At 32.6% G+C, this 19,954-nt stretch overlaps 1 long non-coding RNA gene and 1 pseudogene across 6 annotated transcripts; both read right to left on the reverse strand.

The window, feature by feature from the left end:
* Positions 1 to 301: 301 nt before the first annotated feature.
* Positions 302 to 5,166, reverse strand: LOC146929601 (uncharacterized). Of its 5 annotated transcripts, none has more exons than XR_015006088.1 (6): positions 4,560 to 5,162; positions 3,496 to 3,610; positions 2,259 to 3,052; positions 1,989 to 2,074; positions 1,601 to 1,717; positions 302 to 707 (listed from the first exon to the last, which is right to left on the reverse strand). It is a non-coding gene; the product is annotated as an uncharacterized LOC146929601 (long non-coding RNA). The 5 variants fall into 5 exon arrangements; XR_015006089.1 differs by having other exon boundaries at positions 1,989 to 2,407; positions 2,896 to 3,052; positions 4,560 to 5,160; XR_015006087.1 differs by having other exon boundaries at positions 1,989 to 3,052; positions 4,513 to 5,166.
* A 6,498-nt stretch (positions 5,167 to 11,664) lies between these two features.
* LOC146929602 (uncharacterized) lies at positions 11,665 to 12,773 on the reverse strand (annotated as a pseudogene). The gene is made up of 2 exons (XR_015006085.1): positions 12,491 to 12,773; positions 11,665 to 12,398 (listed from the first exon to the last, which is right to left on the reverse strand). The product of XR_015006085.1 is annotated as an uncharacterized LOC146929602 (transcript).
* Between the last annotated feature and the right edge of the window lie 7,181 nt (positions 12,774 to 19,954).

Here is a 19,954-nt window from a genome sequence, read left to right on the forward strand (position 1 = left end):
GTGAAATCTTTTTTTCCACATCAGGCCTTTATTGCACTGATGTGGTACTCTCTCTTTAAAATTTAACAACAGGTTTTCACATCAGTTTTATGGTAGACAATGAAGTTAAACATGTGTACTTCACATCAGTCCTTTTACCCACTGATGTGAAATCCAAAAAAAATTAAAAAAAAATGCTTTTTTTTAAACTACTTGCCAGATCAGCTTGAGACCTCTTTCCTTTTATATTAAAAATAAGAAAAAAAATTATGGATATTTTTATGCTACATCAATATTTTTTATATAAAAAAGTACATGCATATATAAATACAATCAAAGAAGTTATATTATAATAATATCAACGTAAAGCTATAACATCTTTGGGCATAATATTTATCAAATTATATATATACTCCAATCAAGCATAGCCACAGCAGAATTACATAATTACAACCTAACCAACATTTTTATTCCCAAATTCATATAAAATCAATAACAAGGTAACAAAATATCTAGTTCTAGCTATTATGGATCAAAATTATACAACTCAGTCAACTGAAAAGAACATACTTGGTGCTTGATGATCTTGTGGGTCTTGGACCAGTTGCTTATCCTCATCCAAGTCAACATCATCAGGAGTATGCTGAATTTCATTGTTGTGTCCATTACCATGATCAAGTACTTGTTGACCATGCTTCTTAATTGTGTCCTTAATTTTCTTACGATCACTGCAGAGTAATATAGAAGACATATTAAAATAGCTCAGATATGGAACTAATAAGCATTGGCCCGTAGCAGTGACACCTCCTTCACCTAAGTGACATTGATGTATCTTTAGTCTTAATATGACCACATATAGGTTTCATTTATAATTTTTGACAGCAAAGCATGATCATATATCACATACTATATATAATGAAAATGGTTTCAGCTACACAAAATGACACTATGTGTGCAGAATTATTACTTTTAGAGTATTCCTTCTGTGTACTGGATAATATTGCAGCAACACTTTGGTTGATTTGACTCAGTCAAAATTAATACAACATCACTTAGTTGATGATGTACTATATGATATTATATCAACACTTTAATTCTTCACTTTGCAGAATTATTATTTTTAGAGTATTCCAATGGTTGATTGGACTCGGTCAAAAAATAACACTTTATAGCAGCACTTTTTGTAGTCTCATCCTGCCATGCTAATGGAGAGGTTTTTTTATGAATATTCCAATGCAGAAACTTTGATAGCAATATTCTAACTCATAACCAAAACATATCTAGAACAGTCACGCTATACGTCAATCAACTTTCCTAACAAAATTCCAATTCATAACTAAACTTTTAAACGACGTTACGTAAATCAAAAGTATAAGCTAAACAGAACAAAAAATATCATAATTTGGCGATTAGTTAATATTCAAGTCACTGGAATGACAACAAGTACATTGCTCCAACTTCACTACTTAGATTTTACCTAAAGGGAATAACTTAATTGCAGACCATGTTATGAATAAGTGAAGACAAACTTAATTCCATGACAAAATTCTGCTGCATGGACTCCATAATTAAAAACCACATTATATATCATTATTCAATAGTAAGCGGAGAAAGCACTTACATAGAAAAAGATGTGTTCCTTTATTACGAAATAAGCTGCATGAGAATTTGTAAGCTCATTTGAAGAGGGAGACTTCATTACCAGGTAGACAATTCTTCTTAAGCCAAGATCTCAAGACTGTAAATGTTTGGTACAGAAAAAGAAAACTTCAGCATCTTCAAACTATATAAATGAAGCAACAAAAAATTACTGAAAAAGGATTCATACTCATCCTACATAAGTACTTTTATAGTTGTTTATATCTTGCTCATATTGTGTTAAGTATCCATACCAAGTATATAGATAAAAATCATAGTGCCACAAAACATAATCCTTCAAACACCATATCATTTAATATTTATGGACAGGTCCAATTCCTTTAATATGATTCCACAAACTAAATACTTACCTAGGTTTCATGTTATCAAATTCCCAGTGAATGAGATCAATTAGGCCAAGTCCAAAATTAGAGCTCTACAATCTCCTCTATTTATCCTACCAATGAAAGTAAGTCATAGGGTTTATTCAACAATGCAGTCAATCAGTGTGCAACTGGCTAGCTACTACTCATAAATTTGAAGACTTCAATTTCAATTAGTTTCCAGCATAAAACTTCAATCTTTAAAATGATAATAGCTACATGAACAAAAAAAAAAGTAGATTAGAGTAGAGTAAGTACCTGAAGATGACTACAATGAAGGTTCTGAAACGCATTTAGACACATGTAAAGCCCGTGTGATAGTCAAAATATTATCTCAAAATCCAAACCACAATAAAAAAAACGGTCCCAGTTTATTGATGAGAAGTCCTAAAGAAGAGGTCGATGGACTGATAGGCAAAGAGTAAAATTGAATGAACAAAGCCTATCACACAAAATGGCTAAAAATAAACAATAAAAGGTAGACCCAAAATTGAAGTAACAGCATAGGGAAAAAAATTACAGAAACAAAACACCTAGTGCAGAAGAACACACATCGGCCGACGCGACAGCCACGAAGCAAAAGTCCCTCACAAACGATTCAAGATCTTACAAATAGAAGATCAATTAGTGCTAAGACATGATTCTTTAGACATTATGCATGTATTTATTGAGATCCACTATGATAGACAATTGTAGAAAGGAGTGGTTGTATTTTTAATTTAATAAGCCACAATTGCTCAACAGCCCTATGAAGCAAATAAGGACAATACAACATTCCTTTCCTTGTTTTCCTCATTATTTCCCTCAAATGTCACCTTGGGATTTTCCTCATTACATCAACTTAAAAATAAGTCGGTGATTAGTAAAATAAGCATTACACTGACTCTGAACTTACCTGGTGTACTATACCAGAACCAGGAGGAATAACGAGCATATTACGGAAAGCATTGGACCCCCATTTAAGAATAGAAAACCTCTCCTTGTTTCTTTGGAACTCAAGCTCCATATTAGCCAGCACTGCATTCTTTGACAATGATCTACATCAACTTGAACTTAATGATCAACAACTAGTTTAGTTCAATTAATGAGAGAAGCTATGCCTATTAGTTAGAACAGTCATAATTATGATAAAATAATTTCAACTTTTTCATTTGAATGAGTGGTTGTGAAAAAAACTTTGTAATTATAATAATGGTCAAAGTTTTGTATTGACATGTGTGAAGTGGTTGACTGCAAACATGTATTTACAAATGGAGGGAGTATTAAGTACTCTTGTAGGTTTTTGTCTACAATTAATCAGGCTTCTCACTTCAGCCATCCCTATAGTTGATGATAACAGAAAAATGCATGATCATTACGAAACTCCTAAGTAGTCTCAAAGTCCATGTAAGACTTCACTTCACTGTAATTTAACTTTCTTTTTCCTTGCATTTTAAATTTAAATCATACTTTCCTGACATTATTGATACTGAGAAAGAGAACAAGAGAGACTAACATCAATTTCTGGAAGATTGAAGCCAACTTGTGCATCTACTTTGTGTAAGAAGGCATCAAACTTCGGTCTGATTGCTTTTGCTGCAAGTCCCCCACCAACTCCATGGTCATTAAATCTGTGAGGGAGGGAAAAATAAAGAAAAGCCATAAAAAATCAATTAATAAATAAATTCTTCCATAATTCACATGTCAACTGAAAATAAGTTCCAGCTCCAAATTTCTGATCAAATGCGATCTCAGTCAGCAAGCACTAGCAATAACCGGCAACTTTCTCAACAAGTACAAGAAAGAAATCTCTAAAACAACTTATTAAATTCAAGCAAACCAATTTAGCAACATGGCCAGAGTGTTCACATCATTCCACATCAATCACAAATCAAAATCCACGAACAATGGCGATCAGAAATTCATCTCCCTCAAAGAAAGATATAAAATCTAAAGTCCAGTTTGGATTAGCTTCCAGCTTAAATAAGATTTTAAACTAAAATAAATAACTAATAATAAGTATTTAGTGTCTAACTAATAAATAAATCTGTATAAAAATTATAAATAATTATGCATAATAATTTAAATAAATAAATGAGCTTATGAATATAACTAAGGTACCAAAGTTTAGTTCAATTAATGAGAGAAGCTATGCCTATTAGTTAGAACACTCATAATTAACATAAAATAATTGATTATCATAAAATAATTTCAACTTTTTGATTTCAATGAGTGGTTGTGAAAAAAACTTATCCAAACTAGCTCTAAATTTTAAAAATTTTGCGGCTAATTTCCCAGCTTGACAATAACACATAACACATAATAATAAACAAGTTAAACAGATAAATAATATATCACAACCCTTCAGTTACATATTGAATGCATTAAAACGAAACAGATCCGTAGATCTACTGAATCAACGAAACAGATCCAAACGATACAACAAGAATTTCAGAAGAAAACAAAATTAAATTTTGAGCAATTACAATAATAATTATAATAATAATAATAATAATGAAAACGGAGAACTAACTCTTGGTAAGCAGAGAGAATGAAAACGGAGGCGAAGAGAACTCTTACGAGAAAAGAAGCGAAAGCCATTGAAGAGAGAATCTAGGGTTGTTATCCGAGACCACGGTGTTTGCCGGAGCATTCTAAGCGCATGAAGATGCCGTAGGAGACTGATGCCCACTGTGGATTCTTCTGAGAGCAATCGACGCAGATCTTGTTGTCGGGTTGGGATTGAAGGTCCCGGAGCCGCCGTGATGCCGCCATGGATGATCGGAGAATGAAGTGTGCTTTGGCTTTGGACGGTGAGTGAGCTTTGGACGGTGGTGAGAGGTTTACGATTGAGAGTGGCTTTGGACGGTGAGAGGAATGGATAACATTGTTCTATGGATGCGTTTTACGTTTGAGAAAGGGATAAGGTAAAGAGAAAAGGATAACATCAGTTCTCATCACTGATGTGAAAAAACTTAGACAAAGTTTTCACACAAATTGCAAAAATGCCACCGCGTGTTTTTCCCTTCATTTCAGTTATCCCCTGATGTAAATGCTATATGTTATTAGGAATTCCCCTCAGATGCTTATGTCAACTGATGTAAAAACTCATAGTGTGTATCTTTCTTTTCAGATTTTTTTTGTGCTGATGTGAAAAGTTAAACCCCCTTGATGTAAAATCTATATTTTGTAGTAGTGGAATTATCAAGGTGAGTATGAATTACAAGACGTGCATTATATTTGATGGTCTATCATAAAGTTGATTTTCTCCAAAGTTTAAGCTTTTATTTGGATTCCGGATTGAGTTGATACTAGATCACTATTTCTTGTTCACTAGTTAAGTTGAAACAGATCTCTTAGAATAAAAAATAAAAACTGAAAGAGATTTCCTAGCATTTCATTTCCATTTTTTTAGATGTGTTTGTGTGTCTTTCTATTTAATAAATAGTAGTAGATAGTTGATAAATTAGTTGATATCGAATTAGTTTATGGCGTATAACGAATAAGCTATTTGGTAGTGAATAATCTATCTAATTAAATTTGTAGTGTTTAGTAAAATTCACGATGAATAGTGGATAAATATTAAATGACAATAACATATTTTTAACTAATATTAAACTTTTTCCATTAAAATAGTATGGGTAACTCTGAGAGAAAAAAAATGATAAACAATTTAATTCAAACACTCCTTGAAGTAGCTTATGAAAAATCGCCATAAATTTGTAAAAGAAATGGTATATGTTAGTGAGAAAAATCTGTTATAAGTTCAAAATGTAGTCTTGTGAAATAAATCCTCTATGTGTAACAATTATTAAACCACCCTTTATATGTACGGGTATTCAATATTAACTTTGGAAAATTCTTATGTTCAACCAACTTAGGTTAGTTTGGAACCTAAAAGTGTACTTCTCTTAGGATCTCAAGTTTAATTATCTCCGATCAGCGGCGAAGCTAGCATAAATTTTACGCAGGGGCCAAATTTAAAGAAAAAATAAAATATTTTTAAAATCAACGTATTAAATTTAAAGAAAAATTTAATTTTAGTCCAATAAATTATAACTTTTTAGGTTTAGGCACTACGAAAAAATTATTCAATTTTTTGCCTAAACAATAAGTGTTTTTGGTCATTTAATCTTGATAACAGCAAGCAAATTAAGGACTAAAATTAAATAAAATATTAGGAACTTAAAAATCGAGAGTGTTCTATAGACTGAAAGTGTTAAACTAATACAAATAAATTTATCAGTTCCGTAATAATTTCTTAAATTTTTTATTCATGTTAATTTTTAACAGATAAATTTGTTTGGGGTAGCTAAATATTTTTTATTTGGGGTAGCTAAATATAAAAACATACCAACCTATTCAAAAATAATAATTTTTTTGGGGTAGCCATGGCTACCTCATCCCAAGGAAGGGAACCGCCCCTGTCTCCGATACTGGTTTTGGTGGGTTAGTTTATCTTCTTAAAAAACAAAACTACTTATGATCAAAGACAACTAAACTTGAAAAAAAATATTGGTTCCTCATAAGTAGGGATGGGAAAAAAAAAGTCACATAATCTCTTTGGATTTTAACCAATTTTTTCCCTACACAACCACTATTAACATGAAAAAAGAAAAATAAAAAATAGGTATAGAAATTAACACCGAGAGTATCATCACCATCTGTCTTCCAAAACTCGCATATATATTCCTCCAAGATTTTAATATACCCTCCACAACCTTTATCATTGAATCCCAAGTTGACACCTTTCTAGGATTTGAACCTACTGAGAGACTGAGATAAAGAAAAGGGAGAGACCCCACTTTGAATTGTAAAACGATTTCCTCGAAGTTCAAGAATGAGTATTCCACATTAATGCCAAAATACTACTTTTGAAGAAGTTCACTTTCAAACTAGAGATCAACTCAAACCATCTAAGAATCGCCTTCATTGTTCAAAGATTCTCAACACAAGATTCAACTATAAATAAAGTATTATCCACATATTGAAAATGAGAAACTACCACCTCCGATCCCCCAAACCATGAAGCCTTTGGAAAAAAGGAATTCCACCTCAACTTTCGTTAGAGAACCCAATCCCTCCGTCACCAATAGAAAAAGAAAAGGAGCTAGCAGGTCGCCTTGTTTAAGGCCTCTTTTAATCTTAATTTGTTTTGTTGGATTCCCATTGACGAATACTAATAAATTAAAGTACCCCAACACACACACCTTCATCCAAGCACACCATTTTTCATTGAAACCAAATATTTTCAACATGTACTCCAAGCAACTCCAACATACAGAGTCACAAGCCTTTTTAAAATCAACTTTTAAAATCAAAAAATCCACCTCCTTCTTTTGAAATCTGATTGGTTTGCCACTAAGAATCCATGACCGATCTCAAACGGCTGGCAAGAACTTTTGGCAATAACTTCTATAAACTTCTCAAAAGTGGGATAGGTCATAATTTATTAAGGGAGAAAGGGTTGACCATGTTTGGAATTAAAGCTATCAAATAGGAAGTAAATCCCTTGGGTGGTTTTCCATACCATGCAAATAGTTCAAACATGATCAACGATTCCCCTTTGATTTTCTCCCAAAAAGTTTTGTAGAAAGCAAAATTGAAACCAACTGGACCCAGACTCTTATTTCAGTATGCTAAAACCACCAGCTCCCTAATTTCATCTTCCGAAAAATATCTAACAAGCCTCAAGTTTTCCTCCACATAAAGCGACGAGAACCAAACTCCATCTAGCTTTATCTAAGTTTTAATTTTTCCTCCAAATTTTCATACACTTCCCTATTCCACCCCTTAAGAAAACCCTTTAACACCTTCAACTTTTCCTCCAACACGACACCCATTCAACCATTCAAAGGACAATTTCTCCAAGCCCCCATAACAACCTCCTTAAAATCCTTATTCTTGATCCATAAATTATTAAATCTAAAAGGTTTTGGATCCCAATCAAACTCCTCATAACGAATGATAATTAGTGAATGATCTGAGATGTCTCTATAAATACCCATATTTTCAAGATATAAATATATATTATGACAAAAATAATTACAATTAAAGTTGTAGTCAAGTGGTTCGGTTGTTTTTATGTTGCTCCCCTAACCGTGGTTCGATACTTGCATTTTACAATGTTTCCATTGCATTTTTTGTTTAAAAAATTGAAAAAATACAAGTCAAAGCTAAAAATGAACAAAGAAAGAATCAAACACAGGACCTAACACGGGAAGGTGAGGTGCTTAACTACTTCGCTAGAGTATAAAGACATGATTTGCATTGCAAACGTTAATATATGTGTGTGTGTGTATATATATATATATATATATATATATATATATATATATATATATATATATACCTATTATAAATGATTTTTTCCCCACGAGCATAACTCAATTGGTAGGGACATGCATTATTATATGCAGGGGCCGGGGTTCGAACCCCGACCCCACTTATTCACCTTGAAAAAGATGAATTCTATACCCTACTTGACCAAAAAAAAAATGAATTTTTTTAAACTTTGGGGAAGCCATGGCACCCCCGAATACGTCTTTGCCCACATTGTCAACAAACAACCGCTTTACAAACCGAAAGAAACAAAAGCCCACTCCACTTCTAAACTCCCCCCAATGCTTAACACATAAGTTACCCATCACCAACTCTAGTTTTGTTTCTTGTAAAGCCAAAACCTCCACCCTCTCCCTCCTAACCAACTCCAACACCTTCCACCTCTTCACTTTACTCCCCAAGCCCCTTATTAAAAGAACACACTATCATCTACCCACATCCACATCCCCCATTGCGACATTCTCTGCCACTTCTTGTTCCTCCAAATCAATGAGTCTATCAATCATTGCAATTCTCTTGTCATCATTACTCGTTGCACTCAAATTTGCACCGATGTTAAAAAGGAACTCCGCCTCAATACGATGCTTCTCCTCTTTCTCTAAAGAAAAAGATCCTCTTTTATGATAAAGGCGCTTCGCAACAGTTATCCGTCTTCCGACAATGGTTTTAAGCCAAAAATGTTATTCTCTTGGGACCTGGTTTCATGGCTAAAAATGAATGTTCAAAACTTCCGGATAGGTCCCACAGATTGGTTTGGTAAAACCAAACTTCTTTTGTGATATATGGGGAAAGGAGAATGTTAACCAGTGCCCCTGGGGCATTGGTTAAGCATCCAAAAGAAGTAAGATTTTGTTAAAAAGTAGTGTAATAATTAGTTGCTCAAAAGTAATTGTTTATATTTCCAAGATAATTTTTCTACTTTTGGATTCCTTAACCAGTGCCCCGGGGGCACCGATTAACAAGACCCGGAAAGGAGAATGTTAACCAGTGCCCCATGGGGAAAACGTGAAACACTTGTTTTTACTAAACGAAAAAGTAAAAACATATGGAAAATGAAAATTAAAGCTGGCCTTGCAATCACTTAATTAATTTGTATCTTATGAAAAGGATACAGAGAAAATCTTGTATGCCTAGTGGAATATCCTTTCCTTTTTGGCATAACCACTTCATGAAGCTACTACTAAAAGTGGAGGCTCCAATACCTTAATTTGCCATAATATTAATGTTAAAAAACAACTGGTTTTCATTTTTTTAGAAAAAATAGTTGTTGTTGTTTTTATGATTTTTTCCAATCGACGTTATGCGAGTTTAGCAACTTCTGGACATACATTGTGTTAAAAAATGATATTTATGTGCTAGAACTTGTTCGTTACAACTTATTTTGTAAAAACAAATATAATAATTTTTGAAGTTTTCATCCATTTGTTACACATTCTAAACAAACAGTATCTGAAAACTACTTCAAATGATTTTCTATAACTAAAAAAATAGGATTCCCTCTCTTCAAATTGTTTGGTTGTTTCTCTTTTTGGTTTGGTTCATCTCTTTGATTGTTGTTTCCTCTTTGGTTGCTCCTCTCTATGATGGTTACTTACTTTGGTTAGTACTCTTAAGAAGATACAATAATTAAGGAGCTTTTTTCAGTATTCTTTCTAGTTATTATACCGGCGGCATCCTCTTTTTGGGATAGATTAATGTTGTATCTTATAATAAAAAATAATTTAACATATTTGTCTTATGAATATCATTGTTTTCATGTCTTTATTAATTGATTTTGCTTTTGTCTTAAGTTTTGCTTTTAGAAAGTCCCAATATTTTTTTAGAAAAAGGTTGCTTTCAATAAGCTTAAGCGGAAATGAAGACACATGTCCTGTTTCCCAAGTCAGTGAACAAAAAGTCTAACTGCGTTTGTAGAGGAAAATAAAATTACGTAACTACAACTTAACGTTCCATTGATCTTCAAGGGAAAATGGAAGCAATTAGAGTAGCAACAAACTATCCAATTTGATTGTATTTTTTTATATCTTTTGTGAAACTGAATCATGTTGTCCAATCCAAACCACCTTTAATTGAGTTACATTTAGGATTTATTTTGTTAGGGTTTGTTGAGAGAATAGACAAAGGACAAGTGAATTGTTAAAAAGAGGGAAAGTGTCAAATTTTTTGTGTATGCAGCATTGTTGTCAAAATCCCGACTTAAATTTTAAAATTCAGAATTTTGCGATTTTATTCACCTTCAACGACTCAAATCCATACCAGAATCCCAAATAGGCAAAATCGTTGTAAAATAACATCAAAATCGCACAAAATCGTGAAATTTATACAAAACCGGATTTTAATGGGTTTTATGAAGGATTTTGTCTATTTTTTAGTCATTTATTTATAAGTATTTTGTGGACTTTAAACTGAGTCAGTTATAAATTGTATATAATTTATAACTGACTCAATTTAAAGTCCACCAAATATGTATACATATATTTAACATTTTTTTTTTTATAAAGTCCATCGATCACTACAAGAAAATATGTGATCTGCTACGCCCATTTTTGCAGCTAATTCGCAACTAATTCCTAGCAAACGGGTTTAGCTAGAGATATACTACGGAATACCTATTGATTCGGCCGTAGCATGGATTGAGAGACAAATTTGCTAGGAAAATATTTCTTAGTAAATCCGCAGTAAAAAGAAATAATTTCCTAGCAAATGCTAAGTTAATCTACAGCAAATAAGGATTGAAAATGTATTTTCCATAGCAACATAGCTATGACATATCTTAGCAAATTCGCAACAAATCTATAGATACATAACTAACAAATGTCATAGCAAAATTGCAGCAAATCCATAGCGACAAGTCTAAAACTTATCGTAGCAAATCCACAACAAATCTATAGCTCTAATTTAACTAAATTACAACAAGAACCTAGCAATTTGAAATTTTCTTGTAGTGGATTTTGATTGCAACAAAAAAAAAACCAAATAAAACTAATTTCAGTCAAAGGGTAGCTAATTATTTTGATATTTTCTACCATTACATTCTCTAGCATAGGCATCCTAGCATATCTTATATTTTCTTGTAGTGGATTTTGAATGCGATTTTACAATTTTTTTTATCGATTCTACGAAAGTAGTTAAGTAAAATCCTTCGATTTTGATTTCGATTTTACGATTTTCAATTTAACTTTTCCCTTTCTACCTGAAGCAAAATCCCGATTTTGACAACCTTGGTATGCATCAACTCTACACTTCTCTACTTTATTCCAAAACTTCAATCATATATATACAACATTGTGATGGGCTTTCTATATCATACATAGGCCGAATTCCATAAATTTTCTCTATTTGCTGCTGTATCATTTCCACACAGTTTAATGTGTGTACCGGATCAACATTGATTTGAGATCAGACATTTACATTTCAAACCCATTTTCGTTCGGTAAAACAATCTCATCCGCCAGTTTAATATTTGACTTCTTAGATCTATTACAGTGTCCTGTTACATGATGTAACTGCAGGAAATCCAATTCGAAGGAAAGGCAAAGGGGATAAATGTGAAACTGTTTCTCCCAACCTTAAACATACTCTAAAATGACTTGTTCCTTCACTGCCATCTGTGGCTAATAAAGTATTGTTCGGGAAGTCCAAAATAATGCTCATTATGGTACTTCACTTTCTATACTGACCCTTTACATCCATGTACTTTGGACCATATAGCAACATCTTTTGGCAGCTATAGTTTGAGTTGCAAAGAGAGAAAACGAAGATGCACATTGAAGTCAAAAAAATTCCAAATAGTTTCCCAAAACACATCGTAAATACTAAGCTTATGAGAACCAAACACATTGCATTAAACTCAAACTTCTTTTGCTTCTCTAATATTGCGCTTCCTCGGCTACTTTCTTTCTCATGTTTTCCTTTGGTGGACATGTTCTTTGATTGTGATATCTTTGAACTATCTGAAGATAAAGCTGTCAAAGAAGATTGAGTGGCTTAGGTTACTTTTTTATATGTCGAATAAATATTTTTTGACACACCAAAACAATCAAAGCCGTAACAAGTGTTATGACGAGCTCTTCTATTCTGCGAGATTAACATATTAAAAGTTAATAATTAAAAACTTTGTGCTATAAATCATATACATTGTAAAAAAAAAGATATAGTGAGAGACTTACCAATATAGTTTCCAACACCATAGCTTTGATCACTTTTAAAACTGTATGTTTGTTCTTTAAGTGGTGAGCAACAACTTTGGATTCAAGTAGGTCACCTAGATCAACAACAGGGCGAAAACATTGAGAGAATTTGCTCTTTGAAAAGCTCCTCATGATGTACTGGTTGTGTAACTCAAGAAAAAGAATTTCTTCAAGAGTTTGAAGATGATATTTTTGTGTATAACTTCAAGCTAGCAAGGGAAACACCACATATAGAAAATAGGGTAACTCTTTTTTATATGAAAGTTTGGTTTTGGTATTAAGATGCAACAATGTTTGGTTTGTGGGTTATTATATATTGTTGTTATGGCTCTCTATTTATGTGAAGTGACTGCTCAATGGTTTTTCTTTACTACTTTGTTTTTTCTTCTTTTTCTTTAGTTAAAGAATTCAAAGTTGGGGGAAATAAAGAGAGAAGGCCACTTAGGTGCTCCTTGTTAGAGACAGGTTGAAGGATTATGAGACTTTTATATATTTTTTCTTTTTAGAAAGTGGGATTAGAAAAAAGAATGGGCTTTTCTATAGATTTTTATTTTCAATATCATAAAGTTGATGGAGAGAACGAGCCACGAAGGACTTTATGTATTTTAAGTTATGTGGCAATGAATTATCAAGGTGAGTATGAATTACAAGACGTGCATTATATTTGAAGGTCTATCATAAAGTTGATTTTCTCCAAAGTTTAAGGTTTATTTTGGATTTTGGATTGAGTTGATACTATACATAGATACACATAGGTGGCATACATCCCTTAAATTCCCACACATAAATGAAACATGTGGTAATGTGGATCCAAAATAACTACATATCCTTTGTTACACATTACCTAAATATCCTTCCACATAGGGTGTGTACAAGAGTGGTATGGAAAACGGTGTCTATCTATATTTTCCCGAAAACTATTTCTTGTTTCCTAGTTAAGTTGAAAAATATCTTTTCAAAAAAGAAAATTAAAAGAGATCTCTTATCATCTCACTCACTTGTTTTTAGAAGTGTTTGTGTGTCTTTCTATTTAATAAAAAGTAGTAGATAGTCGATAAGTTAATGTTGGAACATATGTGGAAATTGAGTAATTGACTAAACGCAAATTCCCACAATGGGTAGAACTAGTGTAGTGTGAATTGAAAAAAGTAGAAGTCCCACATCGGATGGATCACACATTAGTAGTGTTTATATAGTGGGGTGTACCTCTAATAGGGGGTACATAATTATGTGACCGAAGTAAGCACTAGATAAAAATATATATTGATATATATTTTATTATATGGAAATGATAAATTAAATAATTAATTTAATCATTATCGAAAAGTGTTTTCTTAGTCCCCAAGTTTTGCTAAAAATATTTTGGAACTCAAATATTTTGGAACATAATCTGATATATTTTGGTAGGCAATCTAATCTATTTTAGTGCATGATCTGAAATATATTTTGATACTCAATAATATATTTATGTTCTGAATAATATATTTATGTACTCAATATGATATATTTTGATATTCAATTTGAGATATTTTTGTACTAGAGCTAATATGAGAATTACTTGCTCCCAAAGTTTCTCACTTATTAGTTGTGAACTTTCTCTATAAATAGAGAGCTCACACAGTGTATTCCATACACCGAAATTCACATGTGATGCTTCTTGTGCTTTTCCTCTCTTCTCCCTCCTTCGACTTGTGTTGACAAGTCCTTCTTCTTTTTCTACTCCTTTCTGTCCCTTTGGAATTAAGAGTGTTCTTAAGACCATAGTCCATCTTCCGTTTATTATTCTTTCGGAAATAAGAATGGTCTTAAGAACATAGTCCCTTCAATTATTTATGTCTCTTTAGAATAAGTAATATTTTAAGATCATGGTCCCTTTTTTTGTATAATAAAGATGATCTTAAATATATATTCTTCTTCAATTCTTGGAGAAGTTAGATGTTAAAATGGTAGTAATACCATATTTGACTAGTCATAGAACCATAGTTGGAGAAGTTAAAATTAGAATGGTGATAACACCATATTTGAGTGGTCTCAACACCATAATAGAGTGGTAACAATATCATATTGGTTTCAGTATTAAAGAGCGGTCTTAGTACCATATTAGAAGATGTTATTTTTCGAACGATTATTTACGGTGCAATATTTAATCGAACAGGTAAATTGGGTTGTTTTATCCTGGAGGCACACAGTTGTTAGTCTACCATGCACAATTTCGGATAGTGCCCTGATTTGTCTTAAAGAAAGCGACCTGGTCGTGACTCAACCCGGTAGGACTTCAAGAAGACTCAACATGGTAATATCTTCGGTGGTGATTTCGATTTTATCAAAAAGGTACGTTTCTGAACCCAAATAACAACAATTTTAAGACAAATCAACTGATATGTCTACCGAATAAATTACTTATTGAGGTTTTGTTGTCCCTAAATGTCAAGCTATAGAAATACATCTTTATACTGATCACAATGAAGTGTTTATTGTTATAATAACTACACTAACGAAATTATCATATGCTAGATTGAATCTGTTTGAAATTTATTTTCAAAAAATCAGAACCGCACTGTGAATTAATAAAGGTTCTAAGTGAAAATTAGCAGCCACCATCAAGAATTGACATTGGATCACAAATTTTTTGTAATACAATTGTGAGAAACCATGGCATATGTCCCGCAAATATATGAACATGTCAAGTGCTACTTTGTAGCCTAACATGACTAAAGAGAAATTCGTTGATATGACTAGTTAAATCATTCTAGTTGGTGAATTAAGTGAATGATGGATAAATATTAGCGCATCACGTCATGTTTTCTATGATTATGCTATGTTCAAAACATATGCTACTGCTGAAAATAAGAAAGTGTTCTTAGAATCTTCTTACACCACTAAAGTAGTTGGCATTGGAGATATGAAGTTGCAATTCACATCCGAAAAGAAAATTATTTTCTAGGATGTGATATATGACTCTGACTTAAAGAGAGACTTGTGTACCATGCATTCTTGTGTGAATAGACTGCGCCTTTGATGATATGTTCAAAATTAAATTCTCCTTATATTTTATAAGTTGTGTGATTTTAATATTTGACATATAAAAATTTATTACTAGAACAAGCTTTTAATTTTATACTTGAGTAAGTTGGACTTAATTCCAAAGTTATATGATTAGACAATTTTATATTTTGCAGTCAAGTTTAATGAACCAAAAGTTCATACAAATCAGTGTTTAGAGAATTTGAATCTCTAAACTTAATAAATCATGATATGTGCAAACTTGATGGCATATAACCTAGAAATGATAAAATGATATTTTATCATATTGATTGATGAATGCGAATCTTGAAAAATAAAATTTATATGCTTGATATGTTCAATTTCTATAACGAAAATTGAAATCTATGTTGGTTAGAGTACCCAATTCTATGAACAAAAATTCTAATTAAGAAATTTTGAAGAAAAGACAATCCAACATGTCTTATTTTTTGAACTTGGGATTGTCTGACATAAGTTCAGATTTTGAACCCAAGAGAGTTAAACTCACTAGTAGAGCCTATGAATGTGTATTCGTTGGGTATGCTATAATTAGGGAAGCTTATAGGTTTTATTACCTAAATGCTAAAGTGATCATAAAGTCAAACGATGTCGATTTCTACGAAGCAAGTACCCCCTGTAAATTAAAGAATAGTGGGGGAACTAGTGGGGGTAAATTAAATTCCCCTTGTATGTTAAGAACTAGTGGGGGCGCTTTATCTGATCACATTCTAGTAATCAGAAATAGTTATGAAAACATCATACGAGATGTTATAGAACCTTGAGGAGGTAAGAAAGCAAAAATTGCTAAAGAGTATGGACCTTATGGTTTATACATAGGAAGGAAATCCAATAAATCCATTAAGCTTTAAAGAAGTTATATCCTCATCGGATGCTGAATTATGGCAAGAAGCAATAAACGATGAAATGGATTCTCTAGAGTCTAACGAAACATGACACTTAGTTGACTTGCCTCATGGTTGTAAACTAATATGTTGTATTTGGATTTTGGAAAAAAGAACTAAAACCTTATGGTACGGTTGATGAATACAAGGCTCTCCTTGTAATCAAAGGTTTTAGATAGAGAAAAATATAGACTTCTTCGACATTTATTCACCTATCACTAGAATCATATCCATAAGAGTACTAGTCCCTTTAGCCGCCGTTCATAACTCAATAGTACTCCAAATGGATGTGAAAGTTGCCTTTTTTTATGGTGCACTAAAAGAAGAAATCTATATGGAACACCCTGAAGGTTTTGTGATTCATGGACAAGAAAACAAACTTTGTAAGTTAGATAATTCTTTGTGAGGTCTAAAATAAACTCCTAAGAAATGACATGAAAAATTTGACATTTTAATATTACCGAATGAGCATAAAGTGAATGAAAGTGACGAATATATTTACAACAAATATGGAAATAATATTTGCTTGATCATTTGTCTCTACGAAGATGACTTGCTCACATTTGGTTTAAAGATTCATGTTATGAATTATGTGAAATCATTGTTTATCAACAACATTGATAAGAACGACCAAGAAAAAAAAATTCAAGTAATTCTTGGTTTCAAGATTACTAGATCAGAAAAGAGGACCTTTTCGATGAATCTCACAATGTTGAGAATATCTTAAGGAAATGTTGAGAATATCTTAAGAACTCTTGAGATGGTGTTAGACAAACAGAATATGCGAGCATCATTGGCAGTCTTTAGGTATGCCATTGAATGTATTAGACTCGATGTTGGCCACGTCGTGAGACTTTTGTTCCAGTTTACTAGTAGACGGATGAGAAGCAAGCATTGTCATGCTATTGAAAGAGTCATGAGGTGCCTTAAGAAGATTATGATTCTTGGATTACATTATGGGAAGTATCCTATTGTACTTGAATGGTACAAGATACTTATGAGAAGTGTCGTATTGTACTTGAATAGTATAAGATATAAATGAGAAGTATCTTATCGTACTTGAACGTTACAGGATACAAAATCGAACATCCTTCAGATGAGTCTTAAGCGACCAGTGACTGCACATTGGGCATCATTGGAGGAGTTGTTTTTTGAAACAAATGATATTGGCTCAATCCACTATGGAATGAATCTGAGATGAAAACACTAGAGAAAACTAGTGAATAAGCAAGTTGAGAAGATGCTTGTTTGTTGAAAATCCTTAGTGGATAAAACTGTTTCCAGAAGTGTTAATTCATTGTGATAGTACTGCAGCTATTACAAAAGTTGAGAATCGTTAGTACAATGGCAAGAGACGATTATTAAGTCATGAACACATATAGTATAGAGAGTTAGCTACTCTCAAAAGGAACGGTTAAAGTATATCATGTACGTACTGATGAAGAATTAGTCAATCCTTTTACGAAAGGAATTAATAGAAAGAAAGTCCTAAACACATCCAATAGGATGGGACTAATGCTTATAGATCACTGAGTGATGGGAACCCAACCTACATGAATGGAGATCCCAAGACTTAGGTTCAATGGGTAATAACAAGTCATGAAGTGATAGAACATGCTATGATAAGGATTAAGAAAGCATGATCGTGCAGCGAAAAAAGGATGAGGTAATAGAAACTCTTAATGAGATTTATACTATATGTTGAGTGGGGTACCTAGTTACAAAAGTACCCTTGATAGACTCACCTATGCAAATGTGGAACTGAGGGCGGTCCTATGGAATTTCGAGGCAGAATTCCTAAAGCGTTCGTTAAAACTGGCATACACGTGCAGGGCCATAAACGCACGGGCTTATAGAATACATCTTAACGAAAAGGTTTGTGTGCGGGTTCTATGTCTGAGATAGAGTTCAATGTTGCAGGCAACTCTTGACAAGTCAGAGTGTAACGCCCTATTTTATTATTTATTTTTTTGATTGAGTTTAGAGTCCCTTTTATAATTTAATTGATTTATTTGATGAGTGATATTTTTGTTGTGTGTTAATATATATTAGTAGCCCCTATTTTATTATTTAGTGGAAGAATATAATTAATTAGAATTATGATACTTTGGGGGCACAATTGGAATTAAGGGAAAATAAGTAGGTTAAAGATTTATATAAAGGAGAGAGTCAGAGTTAGAAAGATTAGAATACGTGAAAACTGTTTTTGGGAGAAAAGGGAGAAACCAAGAGAAGAGAAGAGTCAGAGAAGAGAAGGTTTGTAGAACGTTGCAATCAGTCAATCTAAGGTAAGGGTGAGACTAACCTTCTTTAATCATAAGTATATGGTTCTGAAAAAGGGTTTAAGTTTGTAGTTGTTAATAGTTTTGATGTTATATAAATTAGGGTTAAATTGCAAAATTGATTGTTGAAAGAGTAGGTAATCCATTGAATTAACGTAAGGGTGGGATTAACTTTCTCTAATTTTAGGTTGTATAATTCTGAAATTGAGTTTAGCATGTTGTTGTTTGTGAATTTGGGAATTAGGTTTTGATTTGGAATTGATTGTTGAAAAAGTAGATAATTCAATGAATTCATGATTAACTGCTATTGTTGTTGTTGAGAGATTATAAGATTCAAAAACCAAAGTTTGGGTAATTGATTTGAGAATTTAATCATATGAAGAGTGATGCAATTAGAAAAATTGTGTGGAAAAGTAGTGTTTGAATGTTAGGGTAACCCTAAGTAATGTTTCATATCAGTTTTGGATTATAAGGTCTCTTAAAGTGGACATTTAGGGCAATTTAGAAGCACTCCTGTAACTCAAAAACATAGAATTTGAGCACATCGCAGTGCTGCGTTGCAATAAGGGCGTCTAGCGCCCACAACCCGAGAGATGGCACCTCAGGTGCCTGTTCCTGGCGCCTAGCGCCCACATATGGGTGTTTTTCACCCATTTATGTTCTGAACTGGGTCTTGCTGTAAACATGAAAGTTTTAGATAATTTTGTTAGCTTTCCAATGGCTTTGGTTTGACTTGAAAATGATTTTTCTTTTTGAGTTATGATGAAAATACTCCAAGGAGGTCTTAGTGACAGCATACCCTGTTTCCTGTTTTTACGTCTTTTTCACACGTTTCTGTTTTAAATTGGTCATTGGTATAAACATGAAATTGGTTGATAATTGTGATATCTTTCAAGTAGACTTGGTTTGACATAAAAATATGTTGTGGATAATTTATTATGTTTTTACAAAGATGCATGATGAATTGTTGATGTTTAAATACGATGTTATATGATGTTGTTTATTATTGATGAATTATGGTATTATGATGTGAAGTCGTTGTTGTTTTCGTTGCCGTTGTTGTCGTCAATGTCGTTAAGGTTGTAAGTTGTTGTCGATGTTGTTGAAGTTGTTGGTTGTTGTTGTATTGTTGTTGAGTCCATGCATCATCATTAAAGTTGGGGGCTTGATGCCCTGTTGAATGCATAGTCATTCATATATAAAGTTGGGGGCTTGATGCTCTGTTGAATATATAA

Source organism: Medicago sativa, chromosome 4, assembly GCF_051527215.1.
Source record: "Medicago sativa cultivar Bolivia chromosome 4, Bolivia_mono, whole genome shotgun sequence".
In the NCBI taxonomy this organism is placed as follows: Eukaryota; Viridiplantae; Streptophyta; class Magnoliopsida; order Fabales; family Fabaceae; genus Medicago; species Medicago sativa.